This window comes from Haemaphysalis longicornis, unplaced genomic scaffold (assembly GCF_048455015.1).
Source record: "Haemaphysalis longicornis isolate Haplotype H1 unplaced genomic scaffold, Haemaphysalis longicornis Haplotype H1 scaffold_2, whole genome shotgun sequence".
Lineage (NCBI taxonomy): Eukaryota > Metazoa > Arthropoda > Arachnida > Ixodida > Ixodidae > Haemaphysalis > Haemaphysalis longicornis.
Window position 1 is genome coordinate 186,500,631 of NW_027526295.1, and position 6,000 is coordinate 186,506,630.

A 6,000-nucleotide genomic window follows, 5' to 3' on the forward strand; every position below is an offset into this window, starting at 1 on the left:
ATACGATTGTGCAGAGTACTTAAAACGGCGTGAATGTTTTTTTTTTTTGATTGGCCGACTCGGAATCCTAGCTGTCTTTCTCAGTCCCGATCTTATGGTGTAAACAATATTTGTATAATCTTGAATTCCAATTTAACGTTTGTTGCATACTTGGACGAAGAACAGGGACAGTGGGAAAAGACAAAGAAGACGTTGGTGCTCAAACCAACACCTCCTTTGTGTATCCAACGTGTGGTGTGTCTTTTCCACTGCCCCTGTTTTTCTTCCAAGTATGCAGCACACGCCAAATTGAAATTGTGATGCTATGTCCCCACACCCTGAGGCCGCTATTTGAAGTGTTTCATTGTTGTTCCTTTTGTGTAGAAGCCCGTAACATTGCTCAAGGCTGATCGAACCACTGGCGTGCGTTCCCCGAAGCGCAGTCCGGGATGTGTGAGGTGCAGGGCCTCTAACGTAAGTATGCATGTGCTTGTAGGGTTATTCTCGTATAGGTATAGCTCCGTATAGCGTTTCGTGGAGTTAAGTTGCACTGCGGCGTGGAAGATGAATGGGAAACGTCGCTTTTGTTCATACAGCATAAGAATATCATGGCCACAAAAGAAGAGAGAGAGAGAGAGAGAGAGAGAGAGAGAGAGAGAGAGAGAGAGAGAGAGAGAGAGAGAGGAAGGGAGGGAGGGAGGGAGGGATGGAAGGAGGGACAGAACAAATGACGGCGGTAAAATCAGAGCATAGGAGGGAAGGTAACGCGGCATTTTAGGAACGCAATGAAGAGGCACCAGGAGCAGCTCTCAGTAAAATCCACGTTGAAGATGATGAAGGGAAGAAGCTGCATATGGGACAAATAGTACATGGCTGGGCAAAAAGCCAAAGGTTACATGACAGAGTAGAATAACAAAGAGCGGAAACAGCGATCGTGTGGAAAAATGAGATACGACTGCATGTAGAGTTGTCATTCTTGCGCATGTGCTAGATATTGCCACGCATACAACAAAAAGCGATAAGGTTTCTTTTCAGTGGGTATTAATGTGACTTCCCTGACAAAAGTTTTAATTGATGCATGTCTTCTATCCTGCAAGGACTTTACCGACTACTTATTACTGGTGCTGTGGCACTTGACATGGCAATAATATTGGACTACCACTGATGATTTTTTTTCTTAACTCAAGCAGTAGAAGATTGAATTTGCTGCCGGATAAGTGTCACCAGCACATTTGTTGAAATAGTCGTGCGTTCTACACTTTCTTTCGTAAGTTTTCACAAAAATGATTCATAGCAAATTGATTCTTAGCAACTTATGAGCTCTTCTCCTGTCAGCTGCATGATGTAAATTTGTGCTTTTTCTAGTTTTATCATTTGGCATAATGTGCTTGTTTCTGTTTACACTCTGTTTACTGGGTGTACTATGAAGCTTTGCACAAGATCCGTCGGCAAACTTCGGTAGGTTGTGTACGTCCTGCCCCACCGTGCAACAGCCTCATCATGGAGTCCAGAATTATCCTTGAAAGTGACATAAATAAATAAATTGCTTAGTAATTATAAGAAGTTGCATGCAAAACTTGTATGTAATTGATCAGCGAGATTTTATTCTGCTTAGGAGCTGGTCAAACTTTTCAGGGTGCCCGACTGAACTATGCGCCTGAAAAAAAAACCTTGTCCAGCTGGAAAATGAGTTGAAATCACAGCAGCGGTGTGAATGCCTTAGATTGGAGGTAAACGTTATGGGTTTAGCTTCCTACGGAGATAGGACCAATGTTGCAGAGATTTCTGTCGGAAATTTAATGGGGCTTTTTAATGAAAAAGTGTCTTGCTGTTTTGAGAAAGTGTATGGAGATTGCAAGGTTTATGGCACACAGCATAACATACAAAGTATTGCAATTAATAAGTGGACAGTGTTCCCACCATTTTAAGTGCCACCTTGTGAAGCAGGCAGCTTTCTTAGAAAAAAGTGCCGAAGAAAAAACACCGGCGCTGAATAACAACACACAGTACGATGCGCTGTGTTCTTTTTCTTGTAGTGGGTTGTCTTTTATGGTCTTAATCCGCGTCGTCCCCTTCTCTAGATTTTGTTTTTGAAAGATGAATTACAAGATCACCCAACTTTTATTCGTACTGACACAGCATTGAGTCATGGTCCTGCAGCATCGGCATAGGAGGGCTTCCAGTAGCCAAAAAAAAAAAAAAATGACTGCGGCTTAGCTCAGCTAATCTTGGATATGCAAAGCCCAAGCGTGGCTTAGTCTGATTGAGACTTGGTTTAGCTTGGCTAAACCCTTGATTTAGCTGTATTGCTGACCATGTCTCAAAGCCGTTCGGTTCCGTGCAACGCTCACAGGAGGAGGCCGGGCGAACGCGGCGTTCATATATGGCGAACGCACTGTTCCTCTTCGCAGGGCGCGAGTCGAGTCACGTTGCCCGAAACGATCCGGCGTCGCATGCATGGGAAGCTTCGGGGGTGGTTGGCTGCCTCGGCCGCAGCGTCGGTGGCAACCGCTGTCGGCGCCCGCAGGCGCTAACAGCGGGCCCGGCGAATCACGCGATGCGCTTCGAGAGGTGTGTCGCCGGGGGTGTGTGTCTGGTCAAAAGGACTTTCCGCATCCTCCACGAAATCGCTGGATGAAAGCTGTAAAGCTGTGCTTTAAAAAGTGCTTGTACCTGGCGTCTAACATGTTTGTGCGGGGCCTGGAGGTCAAGCCTTGGTCTACGTCTTTGCTGAGTACCCATGAAAAACAGGTGAATGCCTCCAGAAGTTGCTCTTTCTTACTCAACATAACGGCAACACAATGGAACCACAAGGAACCGCCACGATGCTTCGCATCCTCATCAGGGTTCCCCACGGGAAGATGGTGTAATTTTAGATGCGACTGCATCTCATTCACTCGCCTTGTCCGTCCTGTGGTCCACACAAAATTTGCAGCAGACAGACTGCGTCTTCTTTCAGGACACCCTGGTAGTGTGCCACCCAAATATTTTTGTGTCTGTAACCCAGTTACTTAAGGGTACCCCTCTGTCAAAAAGACAACAATGGGGGAATGCGACGCTTTCAAACAAGAAGTCACAGTCATCAAATCAAACCTAACTGCGTCTTCATTCAGGACACCCTGGTGGTGTGCCACCCAAATATTTTTGTGTCTGTCACCTAGTTACTTACGGGTACCCCTCTGTCAAAAAGACAACAATGGGGGAATGCGACGCTTTCAAACATCAAGTCACAGTCATCCAGTCAAACCTAACCAGCCCAGTAGCGAGCACTTTGCTGCACGATTTGCTGAACTTCAAGTGCTGCAACGGTTTGCTGCACTTTAATTAGGCTCTCTAGTGCTATATTGATACGGGAAATCTATGACCTTCCGTAGTGTTCAACAATCCTCGTTGTTAGATGGAAGGGTGCATTTTCTGTGTAATTTTTACGTCCATGCAAATCCAAAATGCTTTGACCGTGATGGAATAGCGCAATGGTTTCGACGTCAGCTTCATAACACGTAGGACCCAGGTTCAGTTCAGATCACGGGAAGCGTTTTAATGTTTTTCCAGTTCACCCACGGGCATCATGATGATCAAAAAAGTTGGATTTCCTGCAGTGCATTTTGGGTGGACTACAGACACACCAGTGAGAGGCTGAAAGCTTCGATTTAAAAAATGAAACTGTACTAAGTACAGCATGTGCACGAAGCTTAAGCATTGTATATGATCCAAGCAAGTGAGAAGGAGTAAGTTAAATTCTTGTTAAGAAAGTTCACAAAAAACTGTGGTTGATTCCTGTGTTATAGGAATCACTAAAACACGAAAGTGAAATGTGCAGCGAAATCTGCAGCTGATCATGATTTGCGGGTCGGCGGCTGTCTCGTGGGTGTGCTTGGCCAGCGACGTCCTGCTGGCGGGTCGCTTCGGCATAGGTGTACTGGCGTCATTTCCGTGATGGATATGACGTAAGTGAAATCTTGGGACATCGCGGCATAAAATACTCTCGTGTTAAAATATACAACCCAAAAATGAGCAACCCCAAGTATAACGTACTCTTTAGTACTAAAGGTTGCTTCCCCGCAAATAGACCCTGTGTAGGAGTGCCCGCTTTACAGGCTACATGTTTCGTTGTACTGGCGTCACCTCCGTGACGGATATGACGTAAGCGAAATCTTGGTGTCTCCGGGAATAAAACACTTTCGTACTAAAAAGTTCAATTTGAATCACGCACCTGTTAGACTTGTCAAATGTAAACTTGACAATTTATTGGACCAGTCTTTCATGCTCAGCTGAGCAGTAGTAGACACATAAGGACAGCAACTGGCTTAAAGGGCTGTTAGCATGCAGGTCATAATTTTGAAAGAGTACTGGTATGAAATTTTCGTGTTATATTTTTCTTGTTGCTATGGGTGCCTACCAGGGCAGGAATCATAAACCGGAGTACTAGAGGGTCGACTGCAGTGTAAATAATTATTTTGAGTCTTGTTTATTCGTGTCAGCTGCGACTTCGACCAAACGAACATCGAGGTGCCCGCCATGACAGAATGACGCTCTATACGTCACTGTTCTCGTTGCACCTTGGTCAGTCTGGACGCGCGCGTTAGAGGGAGCGAACACGCCCAGGCTGGCCATGGTCGCACGCGCCCGGGCCGCCCGATATCAGTCCTAAAACTGTGACGTGATATATAAGGGGGTGCAGCGTGTGCCAGCAGCCGCCAGTGTGTTGGCTACGTCACTGGCGCCCTGAAGTCGGCAGTTAGGGGCGAAGTGCATGGCGAGGCACTCCACGCGTCTTGCTTATTCCGATGTCGAAAGGGTAGCCATTCTGAGGCTTCTCGTGCATGAAAATAATAAAATTGAATTAAAATACGTCATGATGAATGGTCACTGTTGAAACTTTTTGCATAGTTATCACAGCTTTGATGTTTCGTGCCAGTATACCTTCAAGTTGACACTAATCATTTGATGAACGTTTAATAGTGGTGCTACTCCTTGAGGTATTGTTTTACTGTTTTTAAGCGTGCTCGTTTTGAGTTTGGAGTTAAGATAATGTAATGTCGAGGACACTAACTTAGTAACGATTAGTGCATTACCGTGCAAAGGTAAAGCCATCACTTGTACCCTTGCACTCACACTGCAGAAGATCATTCTTACATCCGAAAAAGGTTTTGTTTTGCCGAGTCTTTGCCACTCCGGACCACTAGAGTACTTGCTGCCAACATCGGAGTGCTCGTCAGCCTTAGGTGTCACAAGACTGTGCATAAGAGCTTCAAAATAGTGTTGGAAAACAGCACTCCAAAAACGCTTTCTTTTTTGGAACGTATCAACAGGTCCACCAATCTCATGGCGGGTGTAGGATGTCGCCATGAGATAGGATGTCGCCATAAGATGAGCGCCTGTGTTCGTCCTCCTTTCCCTGTCCCCGTCGTGTTACCGGTGTTTGAAGTAGGATGTGACTTCATACCTTTTTGTGGAGGGGCAAAATCAGAAAAAGATTGACGAGCAAGTAAGTTATCATAGCACGACAGCTTCTGCGACACCCAAGTTGGGCTGTCTGAAATTTACTTGCAAACAAAAGTGTATGCAGATAGTTCAGTAATTGGTTTAATGAAAGTGGTATACAAAATGTTGAGAAAGGCTGAGGTTGGCCGTTTTTATTTGTATATTAGGGTTTATTGTGGACATGTGCCATCTTATTATTTATTTTATACATTTTTAACTGCTACAAAAACGTTAATTTGTAGGCGCCGTTGGACCACGTCTTTGGTGTTATGTATTTATTTATACAAGATACCACCATGGCCCCATGGGCATTATTGAGGGGTGTGGTACACGAGAATATTAAACTAAACGTAATAACATAAATGAACTCCGCCACGCGCATACAAAAAACACGAAAAAGAAAAAAAATACTGCAGAAACGTCATATTCTGTCCGTACGCACACTAACAAACATCCATGCGAGAAACACAATAATAATATATTGTGTTTAAGCTTTTTGGTCAATTGAATTTAAAGATGAGTGGCTCCTCAGAAAAT